This window comes from Amphiura filiformis, chromosome 6, assembly GCF_039555335.1.
Source record: "Amphiura filiformis chromosome 6, Afil_fr2py, whole genome shotgun sequence".
NCBI lineage: Eukaryota > Metazoa > Echinodermata > Ophiuroidea > Amphilepidida > Amphiuridae > Amphiura > Amphiura filiformis.
The window spans coordinates 25,209,345-25,229,805 of record NC_092633.1 but is presented as its reverse complement, the minus strand read 5'-3'; the positions used below and the strand labels follow the sequence as shown (position 1 = coordinate 25,229,805).

The window sequence follows — 20,461 nt, the reverse complement described above, 5'->3', positions numbered from 1 at the left end:
AGGGCACAGTTCTGTAACCCCAATACATTTGTACATTCATTGAATGACCTTTGAAAATATGGGTACAAAAACTCGTACTCTGCAACTTGAGGTCAAATTTTGCACTATGATTGTTTAATTGAGGTTATTGAACTATGCCATTGGGATGAGGCCATTGTGGTCCATAGTAATATTTTTCTGCAAAAATTGCAAAAGTATAATGAATTAATGACAGGTGATACGCTGAACATTACTTTAGGTAGAAGTCGATGTAGCCTACCATATGTAAGTCATCCAATCAAACATGCCAAATTGGTCTTAAATAACCACACGCTGCTTTTAATATTGGCAGTTGCGTTTAAGTATACCTAACTCAGTTCACGATTTTGATTTAACTCTGACGTATACTGTAAGACGATAACAGAGGGGAACGAAAGTAAACGATACATTTTGCGTGACCCTAAAACAATTGGATGCAATAAGTATGAAAAGTTATAGATGAAACAAGGCGTTTGCGCCCCCAATGTAATAGCGTAGCTAACAAGCCCAGTGTGTATATTACATTTGTACGATTAAGCGCGCCAATGGTCTAACCAAAGTGACTGGGTCTTTACATCATTTTCAATTAGCGCAACGGAAAATTCTCTGCTCAATTGATATAGTTACGTGGTTTATCCGATCACATACAAGAAGCAGGCCGGAGAGAGTAACATCCGCAGCAACGCAATATCAAGATAAACCAATCGCGAGATAGTGCCATCGTTCCATTCATCTGTAGAGTGATTCTGTAACAGTCATCAATAGAAAGAAGATATTTTTGGCTCTGGGAGGTGTGTGGGTGCAAGTTGCTTGCCAGGATACAAGTGGAATTTTATCAATGGATGTAATGTTGAAACGTCTATCTTTATTTATGGGCTAATACGTTTTTTCCTCGTGGTGGAAATTAATATAGCTTTGGGGTGTTTTGCAATTGATTTTAAGACTCTTTCAAGCATATCCATCGACTTGACTTCTGTTTACATACAGTGGATTGATTTAGCTTCTCAAGTATCTCATCGTGAAAAACTTCACCCTAGTTTGGCGCCTTTTTAACATACGCAATTTTATTAATTTGGAAAATTGCATTTGGACTTAATCCGTCGTCTCAATTTCAAAGTTCAATCTGACTAAAGTAATCATCTCTGCACAGATTAAAGGTTGTGGGACCACGTTAAGCACCAGTTGCCGTACTGAGAGATATGTGCTTTGATATTCTGAGGAAGATCTTATACAGGACTTGAAACGGCTCTTCAATAATTATATATATCGACATGTTTTAGTTGTAAGTATTTTAGACTATTTTTTATTTGCTTTTCTTTCTATCGATATAGTTTATAAAGAACATTTACCTGCCTGACTAGTTATAAAAATTGATTATGTCATAAACAAAATTTTTTATCGAATTAAACCATTATGTTCTATTTTATTAAAGATCAATATTTAAGTCTAATGCTATGTTGCATTGTTAAAGGTGTTCAGGTAGGAACGATTCCCATTTGAATATTTGAACACGATCGGGTTTCTTTTGGAGTACCACTGTATTGTATTAATTTGTCTCGAGTGAACTGGTAGCATTATGTGCAAATTAAATTAGGAATGTGTTAAACAAAATCACATTTTTGAAGATAAGTAAGTACATTCTGTACAATATTTTATGTTCGCATATAGTTAAACACAATATTTTGAGTTCATTGCCTGCAAGTATGTTACATCAAGCCATATATATTTGACCTACTCCTTATTCCAGAAAAATATTATCCTGTTTTGCCAAGTGAAACATAGCGAAATCCTAATCCTTTAGCTAGTTCTAACTGGTAATAAAAGTTACATGTTAATATTTTTGCAAATAAGCCAAAAACATGCCTTTTTGCATGTTTTTACAATTGTAGTCACAAAATTCTAAGACTTGGTACAAGTCTAAGGAATCTAAATCTTGAGTATAGGCGAAGAGCTAGCTCATAATTTTAATATTGTATGTTATTTTTGTTTATGAAAAAGTTTAGAAAATGTGTTTTTCAAAAATTAAAATGAATAACTTGAAATTAGTCTTTGTACAAGTCCTTTGGGCTTGATTGTCGCAGCATATAAAAAACGCCTTAAAAACGCATGTTTTGACATACTCCTTATTCCAAAAAATTGACCAAATATTAAAATTTAACTAAAGGATTAGGATTTGCTATGTTTCATTTGGTAAAACAGGATAATTAATATTGTTTTTAATCCCAAAAAATTAGTGCTGTATTTTTCTGGAATGGGAAGTAACACTCATCCACTGTACTAATTGCCTGAGTAATATAAAAATGGTATAGATTATCAATACGCCGATTGGTAGCTAACACTAAATTGATTGCATTTGAATATAATAAGGGTTAAAATACTCTCGTGTGTGGGTATGCGCATTTTCATTAAAACTGACCATTGCTGGCTGATTTGAAAGTGGCATTGTCCGGTCATGATACAGAAAATACTTGGCGAGACATTAGAATAATTCGCCATTTAGGGTTATGATTAGCCTAAGGGTAATTTGCAATGGATAACAATTTTTTAAACCATCGCTACCATCTTAAAGGGACTCTTTTAAAAGGGCATTTCGTAATCCACAGCATCATCCCGCACTTTTCTCAAAAAAGTTGAGATTTTTACAGCACTGGAAACCTCTGGCTACATAATGTTTAAGTACAAAAGATTTCTTGCAGATTAATTCGTTCAGCAAACATATCGTGAAATCTGAATTACGTTATGGTACACCAGAACAAAATTACAACACATTTGTCTATGGAGCAGTGTAATACACATAATCATTCATAACTCGCAAATGCAAAATCGGAATCAACTGAAATTTTGGGAATGAGCTTTTTTCGTATGTATCTACTGAAAAATGTCAAAGAGGATGCTAGGATTACGAAATAACTGGTTACATGGTTTCATGATAATATAATTATTTTATCATGTATGTTATTAGTAGTAGTAGAAACAAAACAACAGCAACAACAATAACAAATTCTGCCCATTATACACCTCCACCCACACACCCAACCTTGCTCCCGCTCACAAACACACTAGAGTTTTAGCAAAGACTACTTCACCTGAAGAAACAAAACAGAAAAAGTAATTCTTTGACTACCATTGTTTGCTACTTTCCTATTGGATTCGTTTAAAGTTTACAACAAAGAACACACACACAAGTGAGCAAAAACTTTGCTTAACTCCAGTACACAACAGGACTATAATTGTTAAGTTTACATTTAAATTTGCCATACTCGATTTTCAGATTTTAGGGATCTACAACATGGGATATTTATAAAGGGTGGGGGAGGTTCTAACATGGAGCCCGGGTTCAGATATAATTACATTGGATCGTTAGTATCTAGTAGGTTAGGTTTCAGTGGTCATCATTTATGCTAATTGGTGATAGTTATTATTACTTGAGTTAGAAATATGTAAATAAGACTAGAACCAATAATATCGAACAGAAAAAAAGCATGAATAAAATTAGTTGACTTTTATACTTTTAACGTAATCATGGTAATATATAGTACATGAAGTATTACGGTGTATATTGAACTAGGGTAAACTAGCCGAATAGTCAGTAGTCAAGAGCTAACTGGATGTGATTTGAGAGCGATAGATGAAAGTCAATTTAGTAGACAGTGAAATAAAGATGTACTCTCTTGACTTTGAAATTACTTTAGTGCACTATAACCTGTTTGGTCTTGGTACTTCAGAGATACAGAATGCCGGCATTCATGTATTCGATTTTGTCATGTTTTACATGTAGGACATTTAAGGGGGAAGGAGTTTCTATCATGGAGTCCAGGTTCAGATATATTTACATTGGCTTTTTAATTGGTTTTTTTTTTCACAATTTTTCCAGTCAGAAAATATGTAAATACGATGTACAATAACCAATAATATCGAACAGAAACAGCCATGAATAGAATTAATTGACGTTATTACTTTGAACGTAATCATGGTAATAGATAGCACAAGTATGTGCAACGGTGTAAATTGAACTAGGGTAATTATGAAAGCCGAGTAGTATTTTATTTATTTATTTATTTATTTATTTATTTATTTATTTATTTATTTATTTATTTATTTATTTATTTATTTATTTATTTATTTATTTATTTATTAGTCAAGAGCTAAATAGATAAGATTTGAAAGTGATGGATGAAAGTTAATTTAGTAAACAGTGAAATAAAGATACATTTTTTTGACTTTGAGATTACTTGGTACTTGAGATAAAATTACTTCAGATTGTTAGTTGTTAGGTTAGGTTTCACTGGTCATCGTTAATACTAATTGGTGTTAGTCACAATGACTTGAGTTTAAAAATATATAAAAAGGACAACAACCAATAATATCGAACAGAAACAAGACACAATGAATAAAAATTAGTTGACGGTATTACTTTGAACGTAATCATGCTAAAAGAGTACAGAAGTATATAGGATGCAACGGTGTAAATTAAACTAGGATAAAATAGGAGAGCCGAGTAGTAGTCGAGAGCTAAGTGGATGTGATTTGAGAGCGATAGATGAAAGTCAATTTAGTAGACAGTGAAATAAAGATGTACTCTCTTGACTTTGAAATTACTTTGGTGCACTATAACCTCTTTGGTCGTGGTACTTGAGAGATACAGAATGCCGGTATTCATGTACTCGATTTTGTCGTATTTTTTACATGTAGGACATTGAAGGGAGAAGGAGGTTCTAACATGGAGTCCAGGTTCAGATATTATTTACATTGGCTCTCTAGTAGGTTTTCATTTTAGTTAACTGGTATTAATCATTAGTCACAATTGTTTCAGTTAGAAAATACGATGTACAATAACCAATAATATCGGAAACAGAAACAGCATGAATAGAATTAGTTGACGTTATTACTTTGAACGTAATTATGGTAATATATAGCACATAAGTATGGTCAAACGGTGTAAATTGAACTAGGGTAAATTATGAGAGCCGAGTAGTATTTTATCTATTTTATTTATGTATTTATTTGTCTATATATCTATTTATTTATTTATTTATTTATTTATTTATTTATTTATTTATTTATTTATTTATTTATTTATTTATTTATTTATTTATTTATTTATTTATTTCTCTATTTATTTATTCATTTCTTTCTTTCTTTCTTTCTTTCTTTCTTTCTTTCTTTCTTTCTTTCTTTCTTTCTTTCTTTCTTTCTTTCTTTCTTTCTTTCTTTCTTTCTTTCTTTTTTCTTTCTTTCTTTCTTTCTTTCTTTCTTTCTTTCTTTCTTTCTTTCTTTCTTTCTTTATTTATTTCTTTATTTCTTTCTTTCTTTCTTTCTTTCTTTCTTTCTTTCTTTATTTATTTACCTAGTAGTAATCAAGAGCTAAATGGATGTGATTTGAAAGCGACAGATGAAAGTCAATTTAGTAAACAGTAAAATAAAGATGCACTTTTTTACATGTACTCGATTTTGTCATACTATGTTTTACCATGGACTGTAGAAATTTCTACAGTCCATGGTTTTACATATAGGACATTTAAGAGAGGGACATGAAGTCGCAGGTTCAGATATAATTACAATGGCTTGTTAAGTGGTAGGTTAGGTTTCACTGGTCATCGTTAATGCTAATTGGTGTTAGTCACAATTACTTGAGTTAAAACATATGTAAATACGACAAGAACCAATAAGACATCATGAATACCATTAGTATACGATATTACTGAGAACGTAATCATGCTAATAGAGTACATAAGTATATTACGGACGTAGAATGCAATCTGGTGTGTTCATGTGCTCTCAGGTCCCATAAAAATACTGCAAAGCTGGGTGACCGATCCCTTAAGTTAACTTCAGTTAAGTTTTCAAAACAAAAACCTAACAAAGTACAGGTAAAGAGAGTCTGGTGATCATAACACAAAGCTATCTCAATTACATTCTCTATGGTAACTTCATACGACATATATTTATTACACATCTGACTATCAATTACCACCCATTGGACAATTATAAATCGCTGGCATTCTTGTTTTGATGTTCGTATCAAAAATATAGTATAGTTTATAATGTAATCATGATACTTTCATGAGGATTCTTTTTTTGTTCACTATTATTGTGTAAATTATGTGTGTAGATTAGGTCTGTTACTAAAACACAGGTGTGGCTGCAGACACGAAATATCATTACGTATTACAAATATGGTGAAACCGTATAACATAATTGTAATTGAATACATTGTAATACAATAATAATTTACAGTAAAAAACATACATATAAGAAGTAAATAAAATTTACTACAAATGATTGGTGGCTGCTATGGTATAGATATTAGAGTCACGCGGTAGCATGACCAGCAAATTTAAAAAAACGACTGATAAAGAAGAATAAACAGATGCACCGCGAGACTATATTTACACGGAACAAAACGCTATTGTTCTATGATATTTTTCGCTGGGTACAAAATATATCTAAAACCATGCTAAATCGTATTTACTGTCCAAAGTGTCATATTTTAATAACTCTTTATTTCAAAAAGTTACACCAATCTTACAGTCAATCCGATTGTTTGATAATAAACAAACATTCTTGCTTTATTTCAGGCGGTATTTCATAGCCAAAATTAGTGGCAAATCATGGCGAATCATACTGATATCCACAATCTTTCGACACTGCTACAGCCATACATGGCTGTCACTGTAGCACTAATTTTTCAGATTCACTTTCAAATATACCCAGGCATTTTCCTGGATACCCTACATACAAATTCTGGACCCCATTCGCCAAAAAATCAAGTTTTTCACAATTCTTTTATTCTTTCCGGACCACAGCATATATTCATATTAATAAATACTCCACTTTCACACATCGTAATAACGGGACGTCCACGTGGCGATGTGGTTAAGGCCATGGACTTCTAATCCATTTATGAATTTTTGCTCAAGTTCGAAACTTCCCACCACTTTTTTTAAATGTTTTATTAATCAATTTATTGTCGTAAATCAAAAATAACACCATTTCGAACATCCATTGCTATTGTGATATTATTTTTTTAAAATCAAACAAACATGTTTGATTTTTTATTCACATTTAGGCATAGGCCTTGGGCCTACTTTCACCATCCAGATGCTATCACCATGCCTGACTATCATGGCATCTTCGTCATTTAAAACACATTTATCAGTGGCTCTGTTCACAGCTCAGGCTGAAATTATATTTGATATAAATATTATAAATGAAAATCACAAACCGCGAAAGATCGCCAACAACTGCCGCTGAATATTGATATCCAACTAGATTTCCCCACAGGGCTAAAGGGCATGACTTAATAAGGGGAATTAAAATCACAAACCGAGAAAGATCGCCAACAACTGCCGCTCAATATTGATATCCAAGTAGATTGCCCTGCAGGGCTATAAAGAACCACAAACCGCGAAATTTGGATATGGAACTATTGCCCCACAGGGCTTCAAAGAACCACAAACCACGAAATATGGATATCCAACAAGCTTAAACTACAAATTAGCTCCCGATAGAGAGCAGGACTTGATGAGGGAAATTAAAACCACAAAACACGAAAGATTACAAAGAACCACAAACCGCGAAAGACTAGATTGCCCGCAGGCCTATCGATTATAAAGAATCACAAACCACGAAATACGGATATCCAACAAGCTTAGACTATAAACTAGCTCCCGATAGAGGGCAGGGCTTGATGAGGGAAATTAAAACCACAAACCACGATATTCAACTATATTGCCCCGCTGGGCTACAAAGAGCCACAAACCCCGAAATTTGGATATCCAATTAGATTGCCCGCAGGCCTATCGATTATTCGTAGTATAGGCTTAAATATATGCGCATTTACCAGTTCCGACATGAAGTAGGCCTAAATCGGATTTACTCTATGTGTGTCTCTCTGGCATTGTCAACATTGGGTGTGTGTTGTTCAAATTTACATTTTATTTACATATTTACGTAGCCTTGAATAATTAAAGTATATTAAAATGTTTATTGATCATTGTGTACGCCTCTGAACATTACAGTCACGCGTGACGAGCAAGTTTTAAAAATAAACGACTGATAAAGTTTTGTCTAATTATTTATTGTCATGAATCAAGAATAGCAACTTCAAACATCCATGTTTCGTTTTATTCGTTTTATGGTGCACTTCGTAACCTGACTTTCCAAGCTTGGAGCTGCTTGGCTACATTCATAAAAAGAAAAGAAATCTACCAAAAAAACGTTGACAACGTATAGAAATCAGCAAGTTTAAAAAACCCCACCTCGGCTCACTTTTTGAAACTTGGTCCCATTTGAACACCAACAGCAAATCAGTGTTTTTATTTAATTTCAACAGCGTTTCCAACAAGATTACAAACAAGCCTACTTGTTATTCGTTTAATTCAATCATTAATCATGATATTATAAAACAAAGCACAAAAGATATTGGCTTATCATGCAAGAACAAGATAATAACCGTTCAGGTCGTTCCAGAAAGCTTACAAATTGATATCGCATCTGCACATTAAAGATACATAACACTTCTGGAAATGTTTTAAATTGATGTAAATATGATAAAGTTTAAATCAGTACCTTTTACAAATGGGACCAAGTTTCAAAAAGTGAGCCGAGGTGGGTTTTTTTAAACTTGCTGATTTCTTTACGTTGTCAACGTTTTTTGGTAGATATACATTTAGCAGCTTAGTACATCAATATATTATATATATATATACATATATGAGCACAGAACAAATGTAGATAAAAGTAGGATTGATGTAATTCAAAGGGAAAAGTGCGACACATTAAGAAAAAGTCAGTCAAGTAGTGACTTCACATTAATAAAGAAGCCAGCTAAGTTTTGCCCGGGAATCAGCAGGAGCAGATGCAAGACATTGCAGCAGCGCAATCTTCCCATTGAACATACACTAATAAAAGATTATTTTATTTTAGTAAATGGAAATACCTTTAACAAAATAGCTCCTGCATGTACCTGACATGAAATATGAGTCAATCGTCCCATGCAACCAGCTCAGAAGAATGAGTGTCCATAACTATAACGTATTATGTTACACCACATTGGTTAAATCTTTGGTATAGTGATAGTTCGTGTCTGTAACCACACCTGTCCCTAAGTAATGAACTAATAACTAACATCATTGAAAAAATGATTATAAACAATAAAGTATCATAATAACATAGTAAACTACACTAGATGTAAACATCATAACAAGAATGCCAGCTATTGATAATTGTCCGATGGGTGGTAATTGATGGTTTATTATTATGTAATGAATAGGTGCCGTATAAAGTTGCCGTAAAACACTATAAATCCTAGAGATTAACCATGTTATCAGTTATAATCACGAGATTTTTGGGGTTATTTTCACATTTGTGCCATTTTTTCAACAGAACGGTTGAAAACAGATCTGTTTGTTGTAGAAACCATTTATCTAATAATAAATGTTAAAATATGTTTCTATCTAAAGTAGAAGTGGAGCGCTTGGGTTGTTTTATGTGATACTGTCGATTCTCAGATCAAACTTTGGTTGATTTCGTCAATGACTTCCATCTTCCATCTTTGTAATATCTCTAATTTAATGCGCATGTGTATGTTTTCTGTAAAATATTCTGCAATTACAATGTTAAGTTAAGTTCACTGTTGTTTGATGTGATCATTACAAAATATTATATAATTCAAGACCTGAATAATACCAACAGTAATCCCACTAATAAACTGTATATACACATATATTTTGTAGCATTTTTAACATAGATTTTCGTTTCTATTTCAAATTATTCATCTTTTTCTGCTTTTTTGTGTTAAGTTTTATTCTATAAACTGTACATTTGTGCGCAAACTGAGGGCGCAATTTACATATATTTTAAATTTAAACTAGCCAAATAATATGAGTTATACCTTACATTTCATGATAAAGAATTTTTTTAATTCCCTTGTCATTTGTTAGTCTTTTTACTGATGTTCGAATACGATTATACAAGTGTCTACCCCTTGCAAACAAGATTTAAAATAAATAACGCCATCATAGTTCAACTTTTCTTTAAAAACAACCGTAGTTACATACGGTTTCACCACATTTGTAATACATACTGACATTTCGTGTCTGTGGCCACACATGTGTTTCCGTAATGAAAAACACAATTTATACAATAATAATAAACAAAAAATCATCCCCAGGAAAGTATCATAATTACATTATAAACTATACTATATTATTTCATACGAACATCAAAACAAGAATGCCAGCGATTTATAATTGTCCGATGGGTGGTAAATTGATAGTCAGATGTGTAATAAATATATGTCGTATGAAGTTACCATAGAGAATGTAATTGACATAGCTTTGTGTTATGGTCAACACTCAAACAGACTCGTATTATTTGCCTAGACTTTGAGAGGTTTTTGTTTTGAAAATGAATGGAAGTTATTTGAAGTTACGCGGTATTAGTGTTCCAGTGTTGGTAGAAACCGACACAAATAATAATTTACAATTTTCCTAAAACTTGCAGTCTTGTAAATAATAATAATAATAATAATAATAATAATAATAATAATAATAATAATAATAATAATAATAATATTTGTTATTATCATTGATATCCAATAATAATAATAATAATAATAATAATAATAATAATAAGATTAAGATAATTTCATCAAACATAGTGTTTGCAGCCATATTCTGTTTGACAGTGATGAACTAATAAATGACATAATCTACAAAATCATTTCAAACAATACTGACAGTAGCATGTAATTACGAATATCATAACAAAAAACGCAAGCTATTTATTATTATCCAATGGGTGGTAAGTACGGAATAGATGTCGTAAAGCACTTTGATATTTGATCATAAATTGTTATGATATAACTAGAATTCCAACGTGACAAACGGGTGGCACCACGTTTTAATACATAGTGACACTCGTTTCTGTAGCCATATCTGTATATCTGTAATAAACCTATGAGTAACATAATTTACAAAATGATTATAGTTAATTAGACTAGCTCAGTGTCTTCTGAATATCTGATGAGAACATTTAAACTAAAATGCAAGCGATTTACAAACAATAAAGTAAACTGCGCCAATAAAGTATCCTTACAGTTGGAAAAATAATCACAATTTCAAAACTGAACAATATTTGGGTAAATTTGTTTTTTAATAGATGCACTATTTAATCCTGCACATTATGACACCACATTGAATCCAATGTGACTTCAAGAAGCAAAGTTACAAGCATTTGATTAGACGAAGGTCCAGTTTTAAAAGTGACAAACTGGCCTATTCAAAACTCCACAGACTAGACATCTGGTTTGAGAGTGGTGAATGGCTAATTTATGCGTTTGGCTTTAATTTAAAAACAAAAGGAATAAAAGAAAACTGAAACAAAAGAACTGACAAATAAAATGAAAGTTATGAAAATATAGAGAAGTAAAAACTGAAATAAAAACTGTTTTAAATAACGCTTCATTGAAGAAACTGTGTTGTCTCTTTGTTTCGCTTGTTGGAATCTTTTTACGCCTTGTATAGGCCAGTTTGTCACTTTTAAAATTGGACCCTCGTCTATTCAATTGCTTGTAACTTTACTTCTAGAGGTCACATTGGATTCAATTTTACCCAAATATTGTTCAGTTTTGAAATTGTGATTATTTTTCCAACTGTAAGGATACTTCATTGGCGCAGTATAGTATAATATAATTAATTAGGTTAGCGATCCTCTGATGAGAACATTTAAACAAAAATGCCAGCGATTTATAATTGTCCGATGGGTGGTAATTGATAGTCAGATGTGGAATGAATAGAAGTCGTATCACGTTACTGTAAAATGTGAACCCTAGAGATGGCAATCGCTTTTGTTTTAAAGGCGGGACGGAGGGGCGCACGGTCTCCCTATGTTTGCAGCCTAATATTGAGACAGCTAAAGCTGACACACAAGAGGACCGGGCAAGAGGAATGGTATAGGATATATATACATGATATATTTTGGAAGGAGGAAAACGCTCAAAACGGTCGTTTTATATATACTTGACCCTAAGAACCACAAGACATAATTCCCTACCTATGTAAGAAGTGCACTGCAGTTTTCTAGTTTTAATTAGAAAACTGCAGTTTTAAGGGCTGTTTTAACTAGAAAACTGCAGTTTTAATGGCTGTTTTCTTTACTGAAAAAAATGCAAACTAAAAAATATGTAGCCCAGGAAAATATAATGTGTATGTATATCTGACGACAAAAAGGAAGAAAAGAAACACGAGTGGTGTTGTTTTCAGGTATTCATTGCTTGATCTACATTGCCTTTGCTTCTGGGCTCTTGTACTGATATCAACATGTCTTTCTATGTGTACTACATTGTTTGAACCATATTGATTTCTTATCTTAACTTCTTCAAATCTGTATTTCAAATCTTTGTCAAAGAGCATGCGGTGAATAAATTGCCTATGTAACTATCACCATGGTCACTTGCCAGCATATAGTCTTCGTTCTACATCCCAACAATACAAGACAGGTGCAATTATCTTTAAACTACGGCATTACCAATAATAAGCTACTCCATACAGACATCCTACATAATGCCTACAACTCAGTTGAACAGCTATCTTGCTACAGTAGCTCACCCGCCTGTGCTCGGGATGATAAAAGTACCACAGCTGTGTCTTCCAATGGCTGTGTCTCTGTAAGTGGTATCTCCACGACGTCCGCAACATCATCTAGGGTATCCCTATGAGGTCCGCAATCTTATCCTAAAAGGTCATCGCTGACACGTAGTTACCAATCACTGTCTAATTAGACCATCAATTGATCATGTTGATAAACGCTTCCAGGTTTATAGTTTTGTCGCCAACTTTTTACTAATATCTGCAGATTTCTTATGGTACAATTATTCCAAAACAAAAGTAGTTGTTCCTCATAATCTGCAGAATCCTGCTGTACCGGTCCCACACCGGTCTAGAATAAGTCTTTTTACATTTATCGAAGATGTCACATTTAGTAATGAATGTGGAAGACAATCTGTTGCAAATAAAATTATTTATATTTGTTAACGCCGAACATACTCTATGGAAAATGTACACATGTATCTCGCATTTGTAATTAAGATAGAGACAAAAACTATGAAAGGCAAAAATTATGAATTTGACTTATTTTAGTATAACAAAAAAAAAAACCACCGTAAATAATGTTGCAAGATTTTCTACTTATCTTGTCACACAAATATGTTGTTTATTCTGCATCTTCTTTGGCCTCCGAGATTATTATTTTGTTTTTCTTATATCATATTCACAAAAAGGTGGCTTATTTAAACTGCCTTCAAAGCGTGAAATCAAAAGTAAAATACGCGTGTTTGTAAAACCCATGTTTTGAAATTTACTCATTATATAATGACTACTGTTTGCATAATTATACACTATTTTACCAGCGGTTAAGTATTGATTTGTTTCCTTAGCAGAATTTTCTGTCTTTTAGGTGGGTATGTCAACCAATTGATATTGTGCTCATGTATGTACGTAGGCAAAGCAGCTGTAACGTGGCAGTTTTTATCTTCATCTTAACCGATGTGATAGAAAGTGTCATATGAGTCCGGGTTTGATGGCATCCTTATTAGATCAACATTAAAGGCAAAGTTGGAGTGTTTAAATAATTTGTTTTTATAAGAATTCGAAGTTGCCGACCTTTGTTTAGATTTTGGTTTTTAATTTGTTTGTTGAACGTTGGTGGTGCCGGGTAAAATGCAATAATGATAGATTCTTTTATCCATTTCTAAGAATATAGACAGGATAATTGCCCTTTTGAATACAAAAAAGCACAAGAAAGCAACAACGACACTACGGCGACAACAACAACAACAACAACAACAACAACAACAACAACAACAACAACAACAACAACAACAACGGCAGTAGAAGCTACCAGAAACTAACTGCATCAGCAAAAACAACATTGACTTAAAAACAACAGCAATAACATTAACTGTCCGTAATAACCACTATTTTTAAAATTTTTATGTAGCAGCAAAATATTTAAATGTAATTGCTTTGTTCGTTAAATTATCTTAAGAATGCTGCTGGTTAAAACCCCAGACCAATTCTACAATTAAATTCATGAAGCTGTAGATGCAACTCAAATACGTTTAAATATCCTTATCCGCAATCAAACCCCTCCATGTCTTGAGAGTAAATCATATATTATTGGATTAAATCGAGATTACCATATCACCTATCTCGTATATTTTCGGAATGTACAAATTGGTAGAGGGTTGGTACTTTAACTCGGGTAAAGCTGCTTAAAATTGGTCAGACAGTCTCCAGGCTAAATAATATTATACATATCGGAATATGAGTAAAGGAAATAGGAAAGTAATAATAAAAATACGTTTTGTACCTTACAGACATCATGTAGATTCATATTACAAAATACACAATGTTTATAGCAACATAAGAACACGAAGTTTCCGATGATAATGGTTTAGAGTTTGTGTTTATTTTGATTGTTGGAAGTTGACAACGGGATTCTTTTATCAATTTGCAAGAATAAAAATAATAATTGTCATCTGTTTGTTTCAATATACATTGCCACCACTGCTATTGTATATTGAATACAAAAAGCAAAGCAAAAGAACAACGACACTGCGGCGACAACAGAAGCAACAAAAAGAATAACAGCGACAACATTTACTGCACGTAATAAGCACTATTTTCATTTTATTTCGCATCAAAACATTTAGACATCATTGCTTCGTTAACAGTTTAATATTTATCTCAGGAAGACTACTGGTCAAAATCCAAGATTAAATTCCACATTTAAATACAATAAGCAATACATGCAATCCTAAAATGTTTAAATATGCTTATCCGTAATAAAATCCCTCAATGTGTCGAAAGTAAGTCATATAATATTGGATTTAATCGAGATTACCATATCACCTATATCACGTATATGATACATAATATTTCCTGGATGTACAACTTGGTAGAGGTATCGGACTTTAATTGACCTTGTCGGTAAATCCCATAAGCCTTTGCGAGTACGCCTGAGATGTCGTCAATTGACGTCACACCGATCTGCGTCGATACGCACATCGTTTATCGAACATCGTTACTGCGCATTGCAAGTCGGCGTGACGTCAAATGACGAGTTCTCAGGTGTACTCGCAAAGGCTTATGGGATTTACCGAAAAGGTCAATTCTGGTGAAACTGCTTACAACTGGACAGACGCTGTTCAGACAAAATACATTATACATATTAGACAATGTGTAAAGTAAAAAGTTAAAAAAAGAACCCCCCAAAAAAAAAAAAAAAAAAAAACCAAACCCCCCAAAAACAACAACAACTATTTATACCAAAATCATGTAGATTCATATTACAAAATACACAATGTTGATAGTAATGTCGACTTTCCTACGCACGGATTTCCACTAATTAATAACGTTATTGCAAAGCAGGTTTATTGGCACACAGTGGGCAAACTTCGAATGTATTGACAATATTTGACTTACAGGACAAGGTCTGACCTATCGGGAATATTACCTACATCCAGACGCACACCCACACACGGACCCCTATACGTTATATAGATTTCTATTGATGGTTAAACTATCGGATTGGATGTAACAACATCACTCAATATGGCCTTGGGTCATTATCCGCCTTGTGGAATTTGACATAGAGTTACGAAGTGCTTGGACATAGTGTCGTATTGCCTGGTCAGAGTTTGATGTGTTAATTGCAGTTTGAAATGTTAATTGAAAGCATGCAACGTTTGCTTCAAAGTAAATCAATTACAAATTATACAACACGCTGGCGTTTCAGTTTAGTTTAGTTTAATATTTAAGTAATATATATGCTTGAAAATAGTACCTGTTTAATTAATATGTGGTACTTGAACAACTGTGTTGTCTCATTAAAGCAAAATATTTATTTGAAGTTTTTAGGTATCACATAAAAATATGCTTGCATAACACTTTTGAACACCCTGATGGTAGTCGATTGAGCGTCACATGAAGCAGTTTGTCATGGTATGGTACATTAGTCGCGTGAGTGATCCAGAAAATAGGTAGTAATATGAGAGTATGAGGCGTGAAGCAAGTGACAAATACCTGCAGTCACCTTATTAGTTTAGATACATTAGTGTGTCTCTTTGACACATACATGTATGCAATTATGTATCAAAGAATGATTGAAACATGGGATGAATTTAAGTTTAATGTAAAACACTTTCCTGATATGCACAAGCTTCAGCAATGGCATAAGAAGAGGCACTGTACTCTACATTTTAAAGTGAAGTAATATAATTGCATATCGTTCCAAAAATGATGTTATTAAAAATGATAAGAAGAAAAGAAGAAATGATCATAAAAAGAAGAAGCAGAAGATGAAGAAGAAGTAGTATATAATCATGGTTTGTTTGCTCTGAGCAAATGTTAATTAACTCGATATGGATTTCAATATATAGGCCAAAAGAAAGTTTTTGTACTATTAAAACGTGATATTCCAATATGATTCGACTTTGACATTTCCCACGATTGAATTCTGGGATCTATTTACAAAATCTAAATCATATGTGTACCTTGTGATAATTGAATGAATTGATTATAAATATATCTTACATTTATAATTCTGAAGAAATTGTTTTGTGAGTAGAGAAAAAGTGCTGGACAACAGCAGCAACTAAAAGATCAAGAACAGCAGCGCAATCTGCATCTGCAAAAACAACTGCAACAATAACTACTATTTTCATTATATTTTGCGTCAAAATATTTAGATGTCATTGCGACGCTTTTTTGTTTATCTTAAGATTGCTGCTGGTTAAAAATCCCAAACCAAATGTTACATTTAAATTCAACAAGATGTACATGTAACTCAAATAAGTAAACATCCTTATGCTTTATAAAATCCCATATTACGGATTAAATCAAGATTACCCTATCAGCAATCACGTATATTTTCGGAATGTACAAATTGGTAGAGGGTTGGTAATTTAACTCGGGCAAAGCTGCTTAAACTGGACATAATATGTTGATATGTTGTACACATCGGAATATGTATAAAGTAATAATAAAAGTACATTTTCTACTCCATTGACATCAAAATGATTGATATCACATAAATTGACATCATATAAATTCACAATGTTGGTAGCAATGTCGATTTCCACTCATCAATAACGTTATTTGCAAAGCGGGTTTATTGGTACACCAAGGGGTAAACTTCAAACGTATTGATGACATTTGACTTAACACAACAAGGTCTTGACTGGCCTTTCAGATATATCACACACATCCCCACGTACATAAACGGACACCAACATACGCATATAGATCCTTATTGGTGGTTAATTACATGACTGAATCTATCGATTGGATGTAACAACTCAATAATAGTCTTGGGTCATTATCAGCTTTGTGGCATCTGAGGAATAGTTTAAAGTGCTTGGACATAGTGGCATATTGCCTGGTTAGACTTGATGTGTTAATTTTAATAGTGTACATTTCAGTCTCACGTTTTAATGAGTGAAACAACATACTTGTCTCGTGTTAACTAAGGCGGAGTTGCCAATAATAGTATTTGAATAACGAATTGGAAGCAGGCAGCGCTTTGTGCAATACTTTACAATGTCAAAAATCATACAACACTCTTACGTTTTCAGGAGAACCAAATTTGTTCGATCTTTAGATCGGCCATCGATGCTGCTTTGATGCTTGTTATTAATGAATAATTAACTAATTAGGTACATTTCTACTGGTCAATATCATTACATGCAAAGATTCATATGTTATCACAATTAACAATAAAAATAACAATAAAAATAACATAAATAATAAGGATCGAGCTAATTTTGTTGTGAAATATTTTAAAGTATTTCAGTAATATATTTGCGTAAAACAGTATCTGTTTAATTGATACGGGTTGCTTGAATACCTGTATTATTTGATTAAAAGAAAAGGACTATTTTTTTTGTATAGAAATATCTGCGTGCATAACAGTTTTGAGCACCCTGATGGTAGTCGATTGAGCGTCGCATGAAGCAGTTTGTCATCGAATGGTACATTAGTCGTGTGAGTGATCCAGAAAATAGGTAGTAATATGAGAGTATGAGGCGTGAAGCAAGTGACAAATACCTCCCGTCACATTATTAGTTTAGATACATTAGTGTGTCTCTTTGACACATACATGTATGCAATTATGTATCAAAGAATGATTGAAACATGGGATGAATTTAAGTTTAATGTAAAACACTTTCCTGATATGCGCAACTTCAGCAATGGCATAAGAAGAAGCACCGTACTCTACATTTTAAAGTGAAGTAATATATTATTGCATATCGTTCCAAAAATTATGTAATTAGAAATTATAAGAGTGCTACATATCATTGAAAGAAGAAACGATCATAAAAAGAAGAAGCAGAAGATGAAGAAGAAATAGTATATAATCATGGTTTGTTTACTCTGAGCAAATGTTAATTAACTCGATATGGATTTCAATGTATAGGCCAAAGGAAAGTTTTCCTACTATTAAAACGTGATATTTCAATATGATTCGACTTTGACATGTATATAATTTCTCACGATTGCATTCTGGGATGTATTCACAAAATTCTTATGTAAATCATATGTGTACCTTGTGAGAATTGAGTGAATTGATTATAAACATATCTCACATTTATAATTCTGAAGAAATAGTTTTGCGAGTAGAGAAAAAGTGCTGGACAACAGCAGCATCTAAAAGATCAAGAACAGCAGCAGAATCTGCATCGGCAAAAACAACTGCAACAATAACTACTATTTTCATTGTATTTTGCGTCGAAATATTTAGATGTCATTGCGATGCTTTTTCGTTTATCTTAGGATTGCTGCTGGTTAAAAATCCCAAACCAAATTCTACATTTAAATTCAACAAGATCGTAAAATCCCATATCATAGATTAAATCAAGATTACCATATCAGCAATCACGTATATTTTCGGAATGTACAAATTGGTAGAGGGTTGGTAATTTAACTCGGGCAAAGCTACTTAAACTGGACATAATATGTTTATATGTTATACACATCGGAATATGTATAAAGTAATAATAAAAGTACATTTTCTACTCCATTGACATCAAATAGATTGATATCATATAAATTGACATCATATATATTCACAATGTTGATAGCAATGTCGACTTTCCTACGTACGGATTTCCACTCATCAAAAACTTTATTTGCAAAGCGGGGTTTGGCATACCAATGGGCAAACTTCAGACGTATTGATAACATAAATTTGACTTAAGGGCTGGGGTATGAACGTTTGGACAGTATTTATTTTGGGACATCAGAGCACATCAGACATATCGAATTGCATTCTGAATACGAAGAATGTCATTCTGATATCAAATAATTTTGATTTTTGAAATTCGCAATTTAATACACATTTTATGGCAAATCATTAAAATTGATATTTTTGATATTTAACAGTACTTGAAGTAAACTTTATAAATCTGATGATTTATACTTAAAGGGTATGTAGGTGGGATGAAAAGCCGACGATCAATTGAAAATTTTGACCTTTCTTATTGAAGAGATGGATTTTTTTCCCAAAACACCAAAAAAAATTAGGTCTTTTGGGAAAAAAATCCATATCTTCAATATGAAAGGTCAAAATTTTCAATTGATCGTCGGCTTTTCCTCCTGCTACATACACTTTAAGAATATATCATTAGATTTATATAATTTACTTCGAGGACTGTTATATATCAAAAATGTGAAAAATATCAATTTTTATAATTTGTCATAAAATTTGTATTATATTGTGATTTTCAAAAATGAAAATTATTTGATATCAGAAAGACATGCTTCGTATTCAGAATGCAATTCGATAGGTCCGAGGTGCTCTCATGTCCCACAAAAAATACTGTCGAAACGCAATAAACGCTCATTTTAGATCCCTTAAGGGTATACGAGGTATTGTTGGTCGAAGCAGCAAAAAACAAAAATCGATTTTCATTATCTGAATCAATATATTATTGAAAATAACACTTTGGCTCTCTACATGACTCCAATGCTTCCATCCTCTACAAGAGCCTACCATCCCAGTAAATTCAATCCACTACCAGCCCGTATCGAGCTCTTCAAAGCTTCGTTTTTCCCGCGTACAGTCGCCTGGTGGAATTCTCTACCAGTGAGCACCTTGTCTTCTCCAACTTACGAGGTGTTCAGGGGAGCAGTTACTGGTTCAATGTAATTCCAGGTCCATTATTACTCGCACTTTGTATATATCGGCACCTTCATTACCTGCACTGCACGGGAGCAACAAGTTTTCTTCCTTGGCACTACATCCAAACTTATGGACCTTGCCAAGTATTTACGTAGAGAGGTAGAGGTTGGTGTTTTGCAAAAGTTCATTCTACAAATCATATACTTTGAAAACTTGCTTAATTTATTGTTGTTAATGAATTACAAAAGTGTTGTTGTTT

At 32.9% G+C, this 20,461-nt stretch overlaps 1 protein-coding gene across 1 annotated transcript in view; it reads left to right on the top strand.

Moving 5' to 3' along the window:
* Positions 1 to 436: 436 nt before the first annotated feature.
* Positions 437 to 20,461, top strand: part of LOC140154432 (uncharacterized) — an 81,274-nt gene continuing 61,249 nt past the window's right edge. The window contains exon 1 of the mRNA XM_072176998.1: positions 437 to 1,300. The gene's annotated coding sequence lies outside the window, so the exon portion shown is untranslated. The remainder of the gene's footprint in view (positions 1,301 to 20,461) is intronic.